General features: G+C 35.5%; 1 protein-coding gene across 2 annotated transcripts in view; it reads left to right on the top strand.

Annotated features, from left to right (window-relative positions):
• The window catches only part of fhl3a (four and a half LIM domains 3a), an 80,825-nt gene continuing 58,410 nt past the window's right edge, over window positions 1-22,415 (top strand). Inside the window, exons 1-2 of one of the 2 annotated variants that reach the window (XM_068219340.2) lie at window positions 1-109; window positions 5,790-5,887. The gene's annotated coding sequence lies outside the window, so the exon portion shown is untranslated. The remainder of the gene's footprint in view (window positions 110-5,789; window positions 5,888-22,415) is intronic. The other variant, XM_021474356.2, reaches the window with a different exon arrangement.

Here is a 22,415-nt window from a genome sequence, read left to right on the forward strand (position 1 = left end):
ATTCGGTGCTTTGAGGGAGAGCCGGACACTTCTGCAGGACTACACATCTGCTGACCAGGCCAACTTAACTGACCCGACTAGGACAGAGTACTGAAGGAGTTTTGACTGGGTAGGTGCGCTAATTCTTCTTTTCTTTCCTGTCATTTAAAGTAAGAAACTCACGTGACAGAGAGCATTATCAACCCGTTTATTATTATTGATAGCCAGCGAGTAAAAATCGATTAACTGTTCGCCTATGAAAGTGTCCATTCATTCATAAAGCTCTCGATGAAGTTGTAGGCAAAACCTGTTGTTCCTCAAATAACTGTTATAACTTGTTTATATTGCATTAACACTCAAATTGCAGTTTCATAGATAGTTCATTGAGGTAAAATCCCTAGGATCACCTGTTGAATGCTTACTCATGTTTGGCTTTGGGTTAAAAATATATTTGCTGAACCAGCAGTAACAGAAATGCCATTCATTCTTCAGTGAGTGAAAGACTATTATATTTAAGCCCTTTCAAGGTCATCTTTAACTCTCCTGTGGTGAACTTTTTGTGCTCCACACACTTGTAATTTTCAGAAGAATCTGGCACACGTGTCAAGACATGACAGTAATTTGTATAAGTTTTCTGACAGCCAAACCTCAAGTCTTTTTGTGCGTGTGCAGAAAACTATTAGAGAAACACACTGAAGATGTGTGCCATGGGGGTCCTGACATATTCTTGAGTTTAGCCAAAAGCAAATCCAGGTTGGAACTTGACTGCTCATCTTTGAGAACAGCTCATCCCAGGACATGTTGCATTCCAAGGCAAAGTGAACGGTTTTTAGTAACCAGCAGCACTGTTTGATGAGGTAATAATATAGACATCTGCTGAGAGTGATAATACGCTATTTCGTAATCTGCTGTGTTTATAGAAAGTAACATTGAATTAAACATGCAACAGGAAATCACATATCAGTGAGTGATGTGACTCATAAAGGCACACCTTGAATGGCTGAAAACTGAAGAGTGGAAATATGTTATCAGTCAATGGGTGAGTCTGCTTTAAAAATCAGATCAGCTGGTGACTAAACTTTTGGCATTGTTTCTCAGCAAAGTTTTGACAAGTCAGACAACTGCAAAACAAATGCAGTGAATAGGTCAGGAAAGTTTGCAAGAAGAACAGAACAGAGTTCACATCTCATTTCCTTTTTCTTTTCTATTTTCAAGCCACGCTGCTGTTACTGGCATCCTGTACACATTGCAGGCAGCCGGTCAGTTGTGTCATGCTCAGTGACTCATTGATTATTTTACTATAAGTTTTATGGCATGTTCTGGCATGCATGTGATTGTGTGTGTATGAGAAAAAAGCAGAGTAGACATCTTTGAGGTGCATCACTTTGCCTTTTTGGTGTATTAAGCAGCCTTTAATGTGCTTACTTCAGAGGCAGATTCCCATACTGTCTGCCGCCAGCGCTCTGCTATTCTTTTCCCATTCATTATTCCAAGAAGAGTTCAGAAGTGCTTGTGGAGAAACCAAATCACACCTTTGAAACTTAAGTTCCATCCTCTCATATACATGCCACAAACTTTATGAGCCATAGTGTGCTGCTCATACTGTATTATGACTCATTTTACTGAGTGCTTCAGGAGGCGATTGTGCAATATGCAGTTCTATATGTCTAAACACATTAGGATATGTCTGTATTTTACTCTCTAATTATAAAGGCACGATAAACAGGGGATTTTTTTTATTTAGTTTTAGAGTGACTTCTATAAATAATTATTAAATTTAAATTTTAGATTTTTTAAATACACTATACCATTCAACAACATTTTTGGGTGAGTTAGTTTGTTGGGGGTGGGGGGGATTCATACTATTATTTTTAAAAATTCTTTGTTGGTTTTAATGAACATACAAATAAAAACAAAAAAGGATATTAGACAAGGGGAGTCATACACATAAATAAATAAATAAATAAAGATACAAACAAAATACAAAAAAATAATGTGAAAAAATATTTTTAACACTAAACATAAAAAATATTCCTGAAGTATCTTGTTAAAATGAAGTGTTTAATAATAGCAGAGTAATAGATTACAATTTAACAAATAATTTTTTTATGTATATATATTTTTTACAACATTAATGTTTTACTTTATTTTTAATTAAAAAAATGCAACTTACATGAGAACTTTCAAAAACACCTTTTTTTAAATATTTTTTTTTATATACACTACCGATCAAAAGTTTGGGGTCAGTTTTTTTCATGTTTAAAAAAAAAAATATATATATTATTCTGTTCATCAAGGCAGCATTTATTTAATGTAAAAATTGTTAAATTTTTATTTATTAAATATTTGTTTATTACTTATTGCATGTAGTTTCAAATAAAATTATTACTTAAGTCATTATTGCTTTTATTACTATTACCATTAATAAAAATAATAATGATGATAATAATAATAATAATAATAATAAATATTTGAGTGATTTCTGAAAGATTGTGTAACTCTAAAGACTGGAGAAATGAAGCGGAAAATTCATCATTAAAATCACTGGAATAAATAATTAAAAATAAGTGATAAACTACTTTTGAACAGTTATTTTGTAGTGCAATAATATTTTGCAATTTTACAATTTGTACTGTATTTTTGATTAAATAAATGCAGCCTCTGTGAGCAGGATAAGCTTATTTTAAAATATTCAAAAAGCATACTGAACCCAAATCCTTTTGACAGGTAATGTAAATATATTTTTGAATTTGTTAGCTAAATGCAAAGCCTAAACTTTAAAAAAGATAGAATATTTTTATTGTTTTCTCTGCCATACCCCATCGTAAGAAGTCATTCACAAGGGCTTCATGGTGTCCATCAAAGAAATCCAAGTTCTTAAATTGGGCCGTATTTCATTTAGACCTAACCACAACAGGGTTTCCTCTCTTAAGAAGTATGGTTTCTGAAGTCTCCTGCTGTGCCAACAACATTCAGTCTGTTATTTTTATGATCAATTCTTTTTCTTGTGGTTCAAAATTCCTGCACACTTTGGTAGTATGTATGATCCATAAAGTCTTAAAAAGGGTCCATAAAGTGTGATGTTGTCATCTCAGGAGAACATTTTTAGCGTCTGGAATATTTAGACTTGTCAGAAACTGAAGGAGATTGAAAATGCATTTTTTTTTTGTCGTGTCAAAGTAATGTGACTGCAGTCTTGGCCATGGCCACATTCTTTGGAAGCACTGTGTTTTTTTTTGTAAAGCTTTGCCTCATACAGGGACTGTTGTTTTTAAGTCACAAGACTGAGTGCAATGCATTTAGGGATGCAGTACTTTTTCATATTGTAAGCTCCACTGAATGCTGTGCACAATTATAGCCTGTGCATAAAAAAAAAATCGCTGTGCGCAATATACTTTGTATACACAGCAGAAAACCCTGGTATGCTATTATACTAAGCCACTTGCTTAGTCATAACAAACACTGAATGTGCTTGTTCATTTAGAAGTGTGGCTTGAACACCACACAAAATGGGCGTACAATTGTAGCCATAAACATTTATCAGTCCATCCATATGCAAATCAATTGGACTTGAACATCTGTCCTTCAATAAAGCAGCTCTGTATCCAAATGTCTGAGATAACACAAAGCCTGACACAATGAAGCCTTCGGTTTATCTTTAAAAACCATGCCAGATGAAGTAACATGAATTTAAATGTCTAGAAGAATTACCAGTACACCCTGTTTACTGTCTTCTTTGCATTAGTTGTATGTCAACTCTCCCTAAGCTCACAGTACAGTGAAAAAAAATCTGTCTGCAAAATTGTTACAAAATTTTTTTAGTGCTGAATTCAAACAATCAAAATAAATTAAGTAATGTTCAACTTAATTTGTTTTTTTAAATTCAACCCAAATAAATTGTTTACAACCACTCAACTTAAAAAATGTCAATTCAAGGAATCATCTCAAGGAATCATTTTTGAATATTTATTTTTTTCAGTGTACAAAAAATCTATAGTATTATCTCAGGATTCAGACTTCTTGTGTTCTACTGCCCCACATTTTACTAAAATAGCACATGGGGGTTGTTTGACTGGTTGTTTTGAGAGGTTAACTCTGAATTAAGGGAAGTGAGTGCGGGTTTCCTGCGGGAGACTCCAGGTGCATCTGTGACCCAGGGAGATGGTGGCTTCCTCCCAAACTGAGGAGAATGAATGGATGAAATCAGATCCTCACAGCTTGGGTCCCAGGAGATGCGACCTGCTGCTCGCTGTGCTAACTGCTCGCTTGTACTGTTTGTTTACCTTTTCTCTCTTCCTCTCGCAGCCTTATTGTCCTTCGTAGATGTTTAGTGTCTTGCTTTGAGCCGCTTTTTGTTAAACCCCTTTGTCTGTCTTACTTCCGGTCATTTCTCTACAACACTAGCTTGCTTGAAAATGCTGCTCTAGGCTAGGTGCTAATACCAAGCGGTCAGGATTTGGCTTGTTATGTCCTTGGTTGTAGATTTTAGTGTCTGCTTTTTAAAATGATCTTTTTTTTAATTGTGAAATGTAGTGAAATATGCTCCATAAGTCATAAGTGAATGAATAGGTGGATGGATGACCATGAACAAATAGGGAAATCAGTGTTGCTCAATTTCTGAACACTTTTTTTTGAAGCGGAATCTGTTTTGTTTTACTGAGTCAAATCCTTACATGTGCAGCTAGTGAAGTCAGTTGCCAAACAAATGACTCCTAAGAGTCACTTTCTTTCAGTCAATCAAATCCATACATTTGCAACCAATGTATTCCAATTCTCAAACAAATTACTTCCATGAATCACTTTGTTACAGTCAATCAATCCATACAAGTGCAACCCGTGTAGTCCCATTTCCCAAACAACTGACTCTTATTAATCACTTTTAGTGAATCAAAACCATACACATTCAGAGAGTCTTGTCCAATCTATGAGCTGCTTTGTCACTTCCCAGCAAACAATTTTGTATTTAATAGATGTCTAATAGACATCTAAATGTAAACAGCTTGGCTAAAACAAGGCTAAACTTGGGCTGTCAATAAAAATCTAATAGACATCCAAGAACAGCCCAAGACTAGTCGTCAAATAGACAGATTCGAAAGACTTTATATGTGTAGTCATTCATTTCTGTTTATATGATGACTAGTCCAGTTTTAGCCCATTAGATTTTCACTGACAACGCAATTTTAGCCTTGTTTTAGCCAAGATGACTATGTTTAGACGTCTATTAGACATTAAAAAAAAAAAAAAAATGCTTCCTCGGTTCTTAAACAAATGATTCTTATGAGCCACTTTGTTTTCAATTTAATTCAATTTTATTTAAAAAGTACTTTAAAACAACACAGTTGACCAAAGTGCTGACAATAGAGATTAAAACAAAGTGTAGCACATACTTTAAAATACTAGCACGAACTTTAAAATACAAATAAATAAACATAAAATGTCCACGTCTCACACTGTGCTAAAAGCCAAATTAAACAAGTGGGTTTTAAGAAGAGATTTAAAAACAGTAATAGAAGAGGCTTGTCTAATATACAACAGCAACTCATTCCACAATTTTGGTCCAGCCACAGCAAAAGCCCAATCTCCTCTAAGCTTTTGACTTGTCCCGGGCACACCCAGGAGAAGCTGGTCGGCTGACCTGAGCAAACGAGAAGGTGTGTAGGGACAAAGAAGCTCAGAGAGGTAAAGGGGTGCAGCACCATTCAGATGCTTAAAAACAAATAGAAGTAACTTAAAATGGATCCTGAAATGCAAGGGCAGCCAGTGGAGAGAAGATTAAACCGGTGTGATGTGCTTGTATTTGTGTGTGCCAGGTAAAAGACGCGCAGCTGTATCCTGAACAAGTTGCAGTTGAGAAATAGAAGACTGACTCACCTCAAAATAAAGGGCATTGCAGTATTCCAAGCCGGAGGTTAGAGAGGCATGGATTACGGTTTCAAAGTGCTTGTGTGATAAAATCTGCTTAATTTTGGAATCAAATTCCATAAATATACCACTGTAGTGCAATTTACGAAACTACAATACATTTACAAATTATGAGTTGCTCTGTTTAGCGAATTAAATACCCCCAATTCCCAAACAAATGACTCGAGTTTCACAGATTTCAGTCTCTCAAAGTATTTTATTCTCTTTGGATAAAGTCTTTAAAGTTAAATGTAATATTTAGCCAAGAAATTTCTCTACCAGAAAGACCAGTGAGATAAATATGATACTGAATTACATTTATTTGATGAGTATAGTTTGATTTAACAAAATGTAAGCTCTCTTTGGTGGAGGCCCTGTCTGTAGCTTGAATTGAAAGTTTGTAGATCCAGCTATGGCTGTCGAGGATAAAGGCAGGGGTGAAGCTTACCCCCCTGGACGAACCAACCTGGTGGTGGTGGTGGTGGTGAGGATGGTGGCTCAACGTCGGCATTAGTATCTGCAACCAAATGAATCGAATGGACAGCTTATATATTCCTTGTGTCTCATGGATATTGGTTGGAATTGATTGTGATGAGTGACGTGGCATTATGTCTTCCTGGTAGAACTAGCGCTACAAGCTACCATTCTACATCAAAACATTTTCATTGTGAAACCAAAACTGGAAAAAAGGAACCATAACTTGAATAAAGTTCCTACAATTTTCATCGCTGGCCACCTTTTAAAACTTGCTGATTCACACCTTACGAGTGTGATTAGCAGGCCCACATGGCATGTGTTTGAATGCATGGCTGAAGTCATTGAACATCTGTGGGTCACACAGATTAACCAATAGCAGTTTTATAACGGTCTGAGCTTATTATGTCTGTTATACCAGCTGTATCACAACCAACAGATGTTAGTGTGCAATCTATCCATCTACACTCTTTTGTCACCACGCCCTGAGTCACCTTTGACGCACATCATCTCTGATCAGATTCAGGAATCTAGGCACCCTAGAGGTTTGGTTCACCCATATACTGTGTGAGACTCAATGCTCTGTCCCATCACAGGGCTGGGTTTTTACACTGCTTTATTTCACACAACCCCCACGAGGAGATTTTCATGAATCTGTCAGAGAGATGCATTCATACTGGCGATGAATACCCACACTGGAACGTACACACTGGTCTGTACTTGTAATAGTCATATAAAACGTGTCTATTTGGCATTCTCAAAGCTACTGTATGACTGTCAAGCCTACTGTAACGTACTATCAGAATGAAAGTGAATTATGTGCATAACTGCAGGGAGTAGGCTTTAAAATTTAGATCCAGAGCAAATAAAACCTGTAGTTTAGCGATGGTTGAAATCATGCATTCTATTGTATTCCGTATGCATATAAAGACATGGATTATTATAAAACAAAACCGAGATAATGTTCTCTTGGATTTTGTATAAGTATTGTAGTGTTTGTATTTTATTGATATAATACATTAACATATAATACAATGTTTCTCAACCACGTTCCTGGAGGACCAGCATCTCTGCACAAATTTTCCATGTCTCCGTAACCAAACACACCTGATTCAGATCATCAGCTCATTAGCAGAGACTAAAAGACCTGTGATGGGTGTGACGGACAAAGGAGACATCCAAAACATGCAGTGCTGGTGGTCCTTGAGGAACGTGGTTGAGAAACAGTGAGATAATACACAAAGTTAGGCCTGTATATAATCGTTATTAGTGCTGTCAAATTAATTATTGCATTCAAAAATGTTTCTACACATGGATGTAATGAATAAATCAATGTTTATTACATGCCACCTTCCATTTTTTCAGCCAGTTTCTTGAACTTCTCCCTCTTTATTAGCAAAATCTTTAGGAAGTCTATAAAAGCTGTTCAGCATTTCTTATTTTGGCCGATTTAGACAATTATAAACAACACAAAACATAAACTGCGATTCCTGTATAGAAGATTCACTTCCTGCCCTCCATCTACGTTTCACACATCAACAATGACATTAATTGAAGAAAATAAACACTTGGTTCCCAAATTATGTTTATTTCATATATATCCTGTAAACCTGGATCTGAACACAAGCAAACTATTCGATTTTAGTATACTTTAAGCGAAGTGTGTTATTGCTTTAAATTGAAAAAAAAAACTCAAATGCCATCCTGTGGCCAGCGAATTAAAGAAATGACTAGCTTTTTTGCTCTGGAGAAGCTGGCATACACTGTTAATGGAAAATTACAAGATTTTTAGAAAATATGGACCCCCTTTCAACACTTTCTGAACCAGGTGGACCATGCAACATTTTTTTATTTTTGATCCTTCAAACCCTTTTTGGTGTCTTATTGTATTGTACAGATGTCTTACATTTCAGCAATAATTAACACATTTGTTTATCCAGCACACACTGGAAAGCTGTGAAATGCAAGGTACAAAAAATGTGCTGAACACTGTTATTTTTACATTTTCTTTGTTATTATGTACTGTTATTTTTTGAATTTATGTAATTAATTTACATATTTTTTCCACATTTTTAACCATTTGTCTTTTTATTTATTTTTATTTTTGTATTTGTATATTTTTATGTATTTTGTTCTGTACTTCAAACAAAATCCAATTATTATATTTTGGGGGAAAAAACAATAGTTTGTTCTGTAGATAATTGTACAAAATTATTTCTTAAGGGGCTAATAATATTGACCTTAAAATTGCTTAAAAATGATTGCAGTCAAACTAAAATAAATAAGAATATCTCCAGAAGAATAAAATATTAGGAAGTACTGTGAAAATTTAAAAATAGGGAAATTAATATTTATAGATAGATTTTTTATATAGATCATGAAATATTGCTGATTCAGAGTCAGCAGAGAAATTAAACAACATATACAACCTGAGTAGGATACAATATAAAAATTCTGAATAGTCAAGCATGTGGTTTGATGTAAACTACTGTGTTCATCTTCATTGCTGGGAATTTTGCTATGTTGAACAGTGATTCACCACATGCTGGAAACTCGGGGTTCAAACATCTGCTTTGCAGGCTGATTATTCTGACTTGATTCATTCATGCTGATAAATGAAACAGTTTGTAATGTTCCGTCTGCTGTGCCACTTCTCCATCTTGATGGAATTTTAGTCAAGTCTTTCCACTCTGGACGGAGAACTTTAATCAGTGACGTCAGGGTGAGGTATTAAAAAAAAAAATTCCAGTTGAAAAAAAGTTCATATCACAAAGCAAGTGTATTAGGAAAACCAAATCATTTAATATTCGATGGTTTAAAGAAAAGAAATATAGTGTCATGCATGTATATTATGTATATTTTTGCTTAAAACAAAGAGTTTGAACTAGTGCTATAGTTTTAAGCTAAAAAACAAGCATTATTATTTCCATGCAAAACAACCTGTTATAAATGCTAGAAAGTTATTATTAATATTTTAATGCTATTAAAACTATTAGTATTAATAATTGTTAAGAAATATTTAAACCACTTAAAGAACTTTTAGGGTAAAAGTTGCATGATAACAATGTACTAAAAACACTTTCCTGTAAAAAAAAAAAAAAAGGTTTGTGTACAGACAGCAATGTTGTTAAAACAATACTTGTTTATACCTTTTTTATTATCTGTGAAAATGTCTAAAAACCTTTTTTCCACCACTGTTGTTTATGGTTGTCAAGTACTCATAAATGCTTGAATGAACATGTAATAAATGTGCATGACATTATAGATTAAAAAACAAAAACAAAGAAAATCAATTGATTTTGTTAAAAAAAAAAATTGATTTGTTAAAAAATAACAAAATTGCTTGCAAAAACCTGCATGTTGAAACTTGTTAGCATTTTCAGTCATGTAAATCAGTCATACAAATATTGTTTTCAGTTTTAGTTGTTGTATAAAGGCCTCTTAATAACAACAAAAAGATGGATGTGACATTTATGCTTTAAATTAGCCTTATACCTACTGCAAGTTTTAATATGGCTGAATAAAGTGCTTTTTTCAACATGATTTATTCCCTGTTCCATTAAACAAAGAAAACAATTGTCCATTTAATCATTTATCAAAAGCATCTCTACAAGTCAATGTAAAATGCTTTGTACTGACACCACTGTCTCTCACACATTCTGTTCCAAACGTAATTTACCAAGCAGGGTCAATCTGATCCAGTAAAGCTTTGCTGGGTCTTCAGTGGCGGCAGCACAGAAGCGTTATGAGAATAGCATGCTAGGAGTGCAGTGTACAAAAATTTAAATAAATATTTAGATTCGAAACCACTGGTTACAAAGTCAGCGGCCCAGCTGTTTAGCTTTACACCAGACTCTGAATCATCAAGAAGAGCCATTAAATCTCCACCAAGCCATTTAAAAGGATTAATCGCAATCATTACATCTTACACATGAGATTCACCACTGCAATGTTCAGGGCTTATCTTACAAAAGCCCCGAATCTTTAAATGCACAGATTCACATGCATTTAAGCACGATACATGCTGCCAAGTCTGGATTGTAAGTGCTGATCACTTCCCAATGTTTAATTAGCCTCCACATCTGTAAGAGATGAGAGCAAATGGCTGTGACATCATTTCAGATGCGAGGAAATCTGACTGAGTGTTTCCATTTCGTGTTTGTGCATCTGTTTTGTGTTTGTATGTAGTGATGAATGACTCCTTACGGTTGCTTTTGGACTTATAAACAAACCTTGACTTTGACAGCATTCGAGCTGTCATAATCTTTCATGGAGCACGATGAACTGGCTAACCCCAGCTGACCTACAGAGCACACTAAGGTACAATGGCTAAAAACCGACACTCACTGAGATCGCTTCAGTTTTTTTTTGTTGTCTTCTACCACTCCAATTCATGCAGATGTTTATATGGTGCACAGCTGCAGGAAATTGTTTCCCTCTTAAATAGACAGCTGCGATATGTGCATCATGAATCTGCTAGTGTAAATGGTCAATGAACCTTTATTTATGAATGTAAAAGCATTTGGTTTGTCTTAAGATAATGTAAACAAGTGGGACAAAAATATGTGGTTTGCATTATAAATGGTGTTATATTTTCTGTAATAATGACATTTCGTATTCATGAGCAACAATATTTAATGGCCAAAGAAGCACCCATTTCGCTTTTGACATGTTGGGGTAGTTGCTATAGATGGAGGAATGCAAAGATGTTCATTTATTTGGAATGCCAGAAGACGTTACTCAAACATATGGATTACCGTTACATTATTTAGTCATTTGCACTGCTGTTGGTAGATTGCATTGGTCATTATGAAAATTAGAAGCTGTGTTAAGAGGCTTTGTTTAATTTGTGCATTATCAGTGGAATCACACACAGAAATCTCCAATTCTATCAGTGCTTTTATGTGATTAAGCTCGAGAAATATTTATGTAAAAAATATCTGTATATTTTTAGATATCCAGTTATGAATTCTTCGTAGTGGACAAAAGTGACGTTTGGAAAAGTAATTTGTGAACCTGGAGCACAAAACCTGCTAAGGCTGATTTAAACTTCTGCGTCAAGCACACGCATATGGTTCGGCCCTCGCCGTGGCTGATGCCGACTCTGACACGCACCTCTCTAAAAATGTAACTACACGTTGCAATGACGTGTAGCGCAAGCTCTGTGATTGGTTGGCTTGGTAGTGCTGACAAGTGGGTGGTACTGAGAGCTGTGAGCCAAATGGAGCGAGTGTTTACAAGTGTACAGTACCACGAAGGAGCTTCAGATGGTGTCTTTTGTTTTGTGTTTACCTTATGCTTATTATGATTATAAGCAACACAAAGAGCACGCAGAAGTATAAATGCACGACTAGGTGGGCACCGTGGGTCACGCTGATCACTCAACACAGAAGTTTAAACAAGTCTTGCTCTGCAATAACTCTTCTGAAACGCTAGCCGGCAGTGAGGTTTTTATTTTCCTCTGTGTCGAATTTCTTCGCTGGTGTTTTGCTTCTTTCTGAACGCTACTTTGATGTACAAGTGGCTCAAACTCGCTCATTCAGAGGCAGGAACTGGCGGACATGCAACAACTTTAGTCATAAGGTAAACACAAAACAAAAGTTTCCAATTGGGGCTCCTTCATGGGACTCAACACTTGTAAACACTTGCTTCAACGAGTTGGCTCGGCTCTCGGCCCATTCGTCAGTGCTACCAAGCTGACCAATCACAAAGCTTGTGCTACGCGTTGTTGAAATGTGTGTTTGTGGAATGTGTTGGAACATTTTTTGAGAGGTGGGCATTAGCTTTGGTATCAGCCACAGCAAGAGCTATGTGACTGCACGAAGGCTGCATACGCATGTTCTTGACGAAGTATAAATCAGCCTTTAGAATTAAGTTGCACATATATATTTTTGGCAATACCCAAAAATAGATTATGAGTCCAAATTATATTTTATTAAATAAACATCATGTTCCATGAAGCCAATTTGTTAATGTCCGATATTAAAACTCAATTTAAGATTTTCTGTATTTAAATTTTTTGATTCCTCAGATTCCAGACTTTAGATAGTTTAATATAATATTATGTATTAAATATGTGTGTATTTAATCATGGGTATTATCATATTATCATATGCCTTATATGCTATCAACTTTTAGATAATTTTGAAAAATTGGCATTTAAAACTGGTTTTATGGTCCAGGATTACATTCACCCATTTGATTTTACTGACCTTATTGGTTTCATTAAAGCACTGGAATATAAAGAAGGTGTGATATTTAAAAGAACAACATATTAAATGTGGTGAAGTGGTTTAACTGACAAAATTATTTGTCAAAAAGGTCCAACTACTGCTTCAGACGGAACATGGATTTATTATTATTATTAATATTATTATTTTTTTTTTTACAAAATCTCACAAGATACAAAATATACACTCACGGTAGGGCTGGACCGATAAAAGATATTATATCGAATAGCGATAAAATGTATGTCAATAACAATGATAAGATCTAGACTTTTTTACCTTTATATTGATCTAAGAGCCAATCACACAGCAAAAATGTGCAACAATGGGAATCTAAAAACGTGTTGATATTAGAGATTTACTGAATTTTCAGCCACCAGTCATTAATGGGATACTTTTTTAATTCTGGAAGCATTAACAACTTATATCGAAATATACATCGTTATCGTTTAATATGGAAAATAATTATCGAGACTGCATTTTTGCCATATCGCCCAGCTCTAATTCACTGTAATATAATTGGTTATTATTATTTCATCGGCTCTTCCTATGATTATTTTTTGCATCACTGAAAATGATGGCATAATAAAACAATGTAGAATGATCAAAACAGATCTTGTTCTTTTTTGTATTTGATTAGCACCATTCCTCATTAAGCTTGCTGTCCTGTGTTATCATAAGTTAATCAATTGTACATCACAATTAAACTTCATGCTCTCCAAGTACAACTAAGCAGAATGCATATAAAACATTAAATCAGTGTGTTTGAGTAAAAAAGTGCAATTTCAATGATTCTCATCACTTTTAGTCACTATTGTAAATAATAGTATTGGTAGCCACTTGATATTGTGACAACACAAGTTGGCACTGAGGATCTGAGAAGATTAATTTTTGGAACTGAAGCGGTACAGAGAGCGGAGGTAGCTGTCACCGTCTTTGAGCGAACACCTTCACGTTACTTTTGCTGACCATGGCTCAGCACTTCACAGAGGCCCATAAATGGGAGAAAGTGTCCTTGTTGTGTCTATAAAAGGATGGCGGCTATAGCGCATAGAAAGATGAAAATGATTTAGTGCAGAGGGCCTGGAAAGGGATGAGAAAGCAAAGACACTTGTTGTCAGACACTTGTTGACAAGGCTGCCTGAGCAAAACCTTGAGAACAAAAAGACAGAGCCCCTTTTGAATGCTTCAGTGACTTGTTTGCTGTTGACATTTAGCACATGAAGTCCACCGAACCATGAATTGCATTCAAACACACTTATCAACCACTGTCGTATTTGGATGGTCTACTCGCAAGTGAATGGAGTTAAAACTCGAATGCACTCGTAAAAATAAAATCAACAACATTTAGATTTTTCCAGTGATGAAAATAGGGCTGTCGTGATAACCACAAAGGAAAAAGAGTAACCACAAAAACCGCTTCATCATCCTCACCTGCCATCATGAGATGTATAATAATAAAAAAAATATTGTCCACTGATCTGTGCTATAAATGCAATTTCTCCATGTCTTAAATGATTTAAATCTTTTTAATGATTAAAATTGCTGTATTTTGTGTCTGTCCTGTTCAAGTACAGCGTAGGAAGCGACGTGAGGCAGCATCAAAAAACATTTTAAAAATGCAAATTCAATATCCTTGCTCAAAAAAATTATCAAAATTGGACTTTCAATCAAAACGTGAATAAATAATGGATGACCAATGCCACTGCTAAAGGGCTAGCTTCAAAGTACGGGACAGTAAATAACTCGATCATCTCAAAGCAATCCAAGTCATTTTTAAAACTTACAAGTAAAGGTAAGACCAGTGTGCAAATCCTGTGTGTGTGTGTTGGTAAGTAAGACTGATAGAGGAAGAGTGAGCTTGTGCATCCACTTGGTGCTGTGTCTGTCGCTGAGATATATTCAGCTGCAGACTCGCAGACCCACACACGTTTCAGCACACACGATCTAGGACACACGATCTAGGCAGGGATGAACCATATAAGGTTAATGACGGATCAGGAGCATTATCGCCACTTGTAATTTACAAATATGGTGATCGAGACCGTCTGTGAACAGTTGAGTGTTTCCTGTTTCAGTCATTATTTCATAATTATATTGTCTGTGCAATATTTGTGCAAGATTTGTATTACATATAAAGGTGTATTATAGGCTATACATATTAACTTGCTATTATTTCCTTCATTATAATAAATTGATTAGATAAATGATACCTGTTCAATTTAGATATATCTCTGAAAAATGTTTCAGCAAAGCCAGCAAACGAGTATCTGCTTTATAGACTCTGTCAGATAAATAATGACTGATCATCTATGATGACTGATAGAAATTTGTTCAGTCTATTATACTAAATGGCGATCGGAAGCAACATTTCCCATTCGCCTGTCTCAATTGCCATATTTGTGAAATAATATAAACTATTTTCTATTGTGTACACTATTCATTAACCAAGTATATAAAAATATATTGATGACGAGGTCCAAGAAGACATTAATAACATTAACATTCGTCTTAACAATATACTGTATGGTTCGCCCCTGCCTCGATTGTGTGTGCCAGACTGTGTGTGCTAAAACATGTGTGGGTTTGCAGGTCTGCAGCTGAATATTATTGCTCTCGCTTGTTATAGGCTGTAGGGCTGCATCAACAAATCAATGAAATCGATAAAAATCAATTACTAAAAGCGTTGGAAATGAATTTCATAATTGATTAGTTGCTGTTGTGTTGACATTTAGATGTTTGATTATTAAAAAAAAACACTTTAGTTCAGTGTGGAGCGGAGTGAACACGGTCTCTCTCCGTCTCTTGCGCACTGATACAAAGTTCAGCAGTGACAGAGATAAGGAGGAGGAGGGAAGTGCAACAGCAGGGTAATTCACTACAGAATCATACTTTTGTTCAGTTTTGAAGTGAGGGCCGTAAAGTCCCTTATGCTGATGTTTTACTCATCATCCAGGGTGACAAGCATGACAAATTAGCGTTAGCTTGTTTACCCTTAGAGTAGTGATTGAAAAAATCAAACTGAGCTTTGGTGCGTTGGCTGGCACTGAGCCAGAAAAAGACATTTCATATCACAATTATGCAGCAATTCAACCTCCTAATGCTTATTTTATATTTTAGACATGCAAATACTCACAAGTACTAGTAAAACAAAACATTTAGTGTTTGTAAAACACACAAGAAAGTCTAACAATACATTCAAATATAATTTACCGATGTGTTTTATTCATATCAGACACGGCTAAGGGTGAATGGTCCCCTAAAAAAATGGTCGCTGGGGTGTCTGGCGTTAATACCTATTATCGCGTTAATAAGCATCCAGATTTACCGCAGGAGAAATTTCCTCACCGCGACAGCCCTAGATGAAAACTTGATTATAATGGAAAAAACAGCCTGACCTTACAAAGAAACGTAACTATTTTACCTCTTGTCAGTTTATTGGCTAATTCTTATGAGTCGATTTTTAAAAAGAGGCATGTCACACAACCCTAAACCCAACCGTCATTGGGGGTAAACAAATCGTACTAAATTGTACAAATGAGATTGTCTGAATTCATACGAATTAGTAACTAAAACAAAAAGATACGAATTGCTGTGAAGTTGTGCTGGAAAAAAACTAATTTTGTTACATTACGTTAAACTTGCATTACAAATTATTTTAATCCCTTCACACATACAGTATAATTTTAAGAGAATTCAGGCACGTCTTATGTGTTTTTTAATCTCACATAATAACATGCGCACACAGGCAAGTTCACAGTTTTGCTTCCAAGGAGCCAGTATTTATTTTGTTTTGATTGTATGTGTTTAAAGCAGAGATGCTCAAAGTAGGGCCCGCAAGCCAAAGTTGGCCCATTGCAATCTTTGATTTAACCCACCATTACTTTTTTTAGATGAGAGTGAGAATGATGGAGAGGGTTGGGGCTTTTATTGCTGAGCTACAAAAAAGCAAATTGAAATTAAATTTTGTAAATCAATCTGATTTTTTAAAACGTAAAGAAATATTTTCTAGTTATTTTCAAATTTTATTAAACAAATTGGGAAATTACCCTTGACAATCATGTTTACCTACTAGCCTCAATCAGTTTGGCTTTTGGTCCTGCATAAGAAAAAGTTTGGGTACCCCTGGTTTAAAGTGCCAAATGTGCTGCTAACCATTGACTTGCTTTGTAATTTGCAATCTGAAGAAGAAGAAAAAACTCTCATCTACATATTTGATAGCCTAAGGGTGAGTAAAAGTTCCACCCAATGTTCATTCTGGGGTGAGCTATGCCTTTAAGAGTAGTTGGAAAGAAATGAAATTGCCTGAATTGGAAAGAGGGATTCTTCATTGGAAACAATAACATTCTGTTTCTCCCTGTGGCATGAAGTTGCCATTCTTTTATATACAAGAGACAGAAAGATATTGAACTACTGCGGGAAAATGGATTAAATGCATAATTACACAAAACAAGAGCCAGATTGCCTAAACTCAAGTGCAGGAGTGCTGACACTAAGAGCACATTGCCTCACTCTGAAAATATCCAACTGCCAAGCATTAAGCTTAAAAGCTTTTTGTTGGAATCATTTACTGTTTATGATTATGAAAACACATACACAAAAATCCTAATGTTAAAGGGATAGTCAACCAAAGATATTAAAATGGGGATTATTTACTCATCCTCCTCTTGTTTCTTTCTTCTGTTGAACAAAAATGAAAATAATTTAAGGGAATGGTGGAAACCGTTAACTATTGACTTCCAAGGATATCAATAAAAACCTCTTTCCAACAATCTGCTACATATTTTCTTAGTGTGGTGCAAATGGTGAGTACATTTTATTTTTAGGGTGAACTATTCATTTAACATTTATAAATATGTACAGTACAGATTATTAACAATGTACATTCTTCTCTGTATAAAGTAGTAAATCAGCTCTATTAATGTGAGATACGGTGAATTTGAACTAGGCTGCTAGCTCAGCACCCAAAAAAATGCAGTCTTTTCTATTAATATGCAGCTGTCATGACAAAATATATATTTTTGGATGATCTATGATGAGATTTTCAGAAAGCCATGTGCAGAACCTGGCGCCACTCGCCACCTAAGACCGATGCCTTTACGTCTGGCTTTGGGTCTGTTTGGCTGTCTGCGTATTCATTTATCTGTGGTGAGCTGCTCCACTTGGCCTAAAAAATGCACAACTGCACCGTGGAACTCAGTTTGTCAAGTAAATCAACCAGGTTTGTTTTAGTAAGTGGAACAGATGGAGGTTATGAGGGGTTGTGGAGTTTAATGAGGTTGGAAACGTCATTGAAGAAAGCTGCACATGCGGAGCTTTAAGAGGGAGGAACCAGGCTTTGATAGACACTTAGATGAGGCCTTCTGATTTGATATCTGCATAATTATACGGTCTTATCTGCATTCGGCAAACTACCTATATGCTAACGTTTTCTTTCTTTTTTGTTCGAAACAACATACATTTTATCACTTGGAATGAACAAGACACTGAAGACAAATGGTGTTTTTGCATGGCTGCATGATAAAGAGAGTCCCACGTGACACACAAGATAAGACCATGATGAATTGCCCTTCTTATCCTCTGCAAAGTCAAAGAAATGTTTTTTTTTTTCCTGAGTCCCATCAGATTTTAAGTCGCATAAGCAATCAGTGTAAAGTATTACAGTACTTACTATGTGGATTGAAACAGAAATCTTACCAATCACATGACATGAAAACTCTACACATCAGTTCACCACTTGAGCTTGGTCAATTGCCAGTTTAATGTATGCTACGATTATTTGTGTGCTAATTGTGGCCATTTTGTTTCACACTCTTAGGCACGGTTTCCACTAATGTGTTTTAGTTTTAAAACGGATAACGTTTGCTACAGATTTGAAAAGCAAACTTCAGATGAAATGTCGGGTATATCTTCAAAGGGAACAGTTTAGTCTTCTTTATAACAATCATTGATATCATATTCATATCATATCTTAACAATTTCAAGAGTTCACAGTTAGCCGATGATTGATTATAAAGCTTGTTTGGCATGCTGTTCCGGGAGAGAGCCCTGTGCACAAAAGATTCTTGAGCCCGGGGCTCCCTCCATTTTGCAAGGCGAGAGGGGAGTTTGAGCTTAGGTAGATCTTGATAACTCCCCTGCTGTAGTAGCTAAGGAACAAATAGTGATTGCTCTTAAGAGATAACTACTTACTAGGAGCATGTCTATGATGCCAATTTCGATTAGTCAATTAACTTAAGTTGCATGTTTTTGGACGGTGGGAGGAAATCGGGGAACCCGGGGGAAACCCACGTGAGCGCAGGGAGAATGTGTAAACTCCACACAGAAACGTTGGATGGCTTGTTAAGAACTAGAACCAGTGACGTTCTTGCTGTGAGGCAACAGTGCTAACCACTGGGCCACCGTGCCACCCATCTAGGAAAGGAGGAGTAGTAGGAGTGGAATGGGGCATTCTTCAAAACGAAGATGGCTGTTATATGGAACTTAGGGTATTTATAGTGTCTTAGGAATCGTTTGATTGGTGAATCATAAACTGGATAATGTGGGATTGGCCGCAAGCAATCATAAGCACGTGATCTTCTCGAAATTAGTATATAAATAAACTTCACAAAATAAAAACACGATATAAGAAACTGTAAATTTTCATTTTGATTTTAACAACTTAACAGACACCAAAAATGTTAGAGCATCATGTAGCTACAAATTTATATGACCTTTATAAATTAACAGAGCCTATAAAAGAACTGCCTTCTTTCATTTTCATTAAAAAATATGAAACATACCCTGTCTCTTTTGCTGAATATCAGTTTTAATAATCAATAATGGCCTTTATAAAAGTATAGCATACATTAAGTTCATATAATATAGAAAAAAGGCAAGCAATCAGTCAACTCTGCAGAATCAGAGTAAGCAGTTACATTAATTAAAATATTAACTTATCTTTGTGCTCATATAAAACACATTACCAGAGAACAAGTAATAGATTAAAAAGTTCAAAGAGTCATTATACATACATATATATATATATATATATATATATATATATATATATATATATATATATATATATATATATATATATATATATATATATATATAAGATGAAGTCAACATCATGTGAACAACTATAGTAAGATGAGATCCAGTGATAGATCCTTGATGAACTGTCTTACAAGCGCTGCTCTCACCTTGGGATGTGCCCATATTAGTGTAAAATGGGCCTTAGAAATACAAGGGCAAAACCTTTTCAATCTACCTTTTGAAAACTTTATCTTGAGAGAATTTACTTGAGTGCATTATAAAAAGCTTTAGTTATACACATACAGCAAAACTATTTGTGATGGTACGATTAGCACAACAATCCAAGAGTTAAGCACCACCAATTACATCTTTAAACGTGCATGAAATCAATAACAGAGTGTTTTTAAAATGTTTGCCAAGTTAACCTACCGCTGATCCGGCAACCAACCACAGGCGCCTTGGGAACTGCAGAAGAGATCAACAGGAGGTTACCCGCAAATGCCTCACCCACCTCCAGACTCTACGACTTCGGTTTCTTCTGTCACTTTAGATTCTAACCTAAGATGCCAATGAAGAGACACAGCTTTAGATGTTACATTTCAGCGATCATTTTTGTTTGAAACTTTAAAAAACATGAACGTTAAAAGCATTTAAAAAGTTTGTTGTGATTCCATATAAGCATTTTTGGTTTTTCAATAATCATTTTCAGTAAAGGCTTTTTAAAAGAACCAGTTTGAGGATATCTAAAAAATCTAAAGAGTTATTTGCCACTATAAATAACCTTTTATGGAATGGAAAGCTTCCAAGGATGTTAAAGATTCTTCCCATAAATTACCATATTTTTTATTATTATTTAGCTGAATTGCACAGTTTGACAATCAAGAAACTGACAAATTAAACAGCAGCCTGTAAAAGCACAGCCAATGAGAGCAGAAGCCTGATCCTAGAGTCCATGAGGTAATGCTTCTCCCCCTGCCCCCTCGTCTTGAGAGTGACAGAAGGGATTTTGGGGGATGGTGTAGCGGAAGGCGGGGGCACAACTGTTTGATTTATGGTCACCTTTGAAGTGAGCTCATTCCAGCAGCGTGGCCAGTACTCCGCTTTCTGGTGCCTGGAGCTCAGTCCCCTACGAGTGGAGTCGGGAAAAAAAAGACCCCTGGAGGTCGCCAACACCCCTAGCCGTTTGCATGCAAAGTATAAGCTTTCCCCATTTTATGGCAATTTATAGGCATGCGTCTAGTCATGTGCTAAAGTTTTTTTCTGGGTTTGCTTTTCTGCATGTGACATTTATCTTGAAGGTTAGAGAAAAACGTGGCAGGAAAAGCGAGTGAGGACGAGGAAAAGAAGGGAGGTGGTCTAGAAGAGTCCTTGGAGAGTCATAAAAGAGGACCAAGGGAGACATGTTTAAGCCCAATCCAGCCGCCAATGGCGGTTATGTTTTTTTTTTTAGATCCTTCCACCCCAAAAAAAAGTGTGTTTGCTCATGTGCACACATGTACACGCAAGGCTATATTTAGGAGCATTTATTCCATTCTGCTGTGAGTTAACAGTCAAACTGAATCAAATATAAATAAAGAAAACTATTAATATAATGCAAAATAGACTAAGACCTGATTAGGACTGTAGTTTACTATACTGACTGGCTGTTTGTTGCTTAATGAATATGGCTGAGATGCATAAATATTAAAAGTCTGATTGATATTTTGTATTTAAATTCTATAATTTGTCCAAACATTTTTTGATTAATTTTATTTTTATTTTACATGTGAGTAGTCACAGCATCTTTAAAATTTTCTTTTCAATAAACAAAACAAGATCTACTCCTCAACCCACCCAGAAAAATACTCCCCAGCAGTGACAAAGTATAAAGCATCCCACAAATAGCACTGCAATTTAAGACAAATAACCAATCGCCCGTTTCCAATAAGTGGTATGGTATGGTTTGGTTTGGTACGCTTTTATGGTCGTTTACACTGTCAAAAGATACCTAAAAAGTGAACTGGACCGTAGCACTTTTTGGGTACCCTTTCGGAAGGGTACCTAGCACAACAAATGGGTACCAAAAGGTGGAGAGAGACTGAAGCATGAAAAAACAAAGAAGAAACCCGACAAAACAAATGAGCAAATAATTCAGCAAGCTAAAACATGAATAAACTGCCATGTTTAACTATTATCATCATCTTTTACATTATATTACTTATATCAAACAATTAAATATAAGTAACAATCCGCTTGTTAATTCGTGATGTATGGTTTAGGACCAATTTTTAGTCATAAAAAGTAGTCATAGTTTTATAAAAAATCATGGTGTACATCATGTGTCTTTAGACTTGCTGCATCACGGACACCAATATTTTAACAATTTATCAAAAATTATTCACTTTCTGGCCATCTGATATTAGACATGGAGAGATATATTGTTATTGTGATTTTTAAAAGTGTTACATCACTTTGGGAACATTTATTATTACCATTCGTTGAGTTTCCTCATACAGTTTGATGGAACGCTTGGACCTGGAAGCCACTTCACGTGACATCAAACTTAACAAGTGGATATCGTTACTAATTATAACTAATATGTTGTGCATTTCTGACTAAATAGACATAAAATACTGATTTCAGTTGGAAAAAATTAGACTAAAGACTGATACACCTTTAATGAAACTTTATTAATTGGCTAAATAACAGCAAATTTCTAAAATGGTGAGTAAAGCAGCTATTATACAGCTTATTTGACTGCAAAATCCCACTGCTGACCAACTAAAATCAAGTATTCAAGAGCGCAACATAATAGTTTTTCTCTCCTCCACCACT

Source organism: Danio rerio, chromosome 16, assembly GCF_049306965.1.
Source record: "Danio rerio strain Tuebingen ecotype United States chromosome 16, GRCz12tu, whole genome shotgun sequence".
Taxonomy (NCBI): domain Eukaryota; kingdom Metazoa; phylum Chordata; class Actinopteri; order Cypriniformes; family Danionidae; genus Danio; species Danio rerio.